Genomic DNA, 286 nt, shown 5'->3' with positions numbered 1-286 from the left:
CCCACCCATCACACCCTACAAAGAAATCCCACACGAATAAAGAAAAAAAAACAGAAAGTGATGAAAAATATATAATTTATGAATCCGGATTAACTTTATTAAAAAAAAAAATGGCGACCTCCCTTGGCCCAAGCAAGGTCCTTCACTTTATAAGCATCGCACCCCCCACGCCCATAACGACGCCCACACGCCCATAATTACGCCCAAACGCCCATAATTACGCCCACACGCCCATCCACATCGTCGCTAGAATAGGCTGTGTCCCGTGGCTTTATTTAACGTTAAA

The sequence above is a fragment of the Penaeus monodon genome, chromosome 29 (assembly GCF_015228065.2).
Source record: "Penaeus monodon isolate SGIC_2016 chromosome 29, NSTDA_Pmon_1, whole genome shotgun sequence".
In the NCBI taxonomy this organism is placed as follows: Eukaryota; Metazoa; Arthropoda; class Malacostraca; order Decapoda; family Penaeidae; genus Penaeus; species Penaeus monodon.
This window is presented reverse-complemented; position numbering follows the sequence as displayed.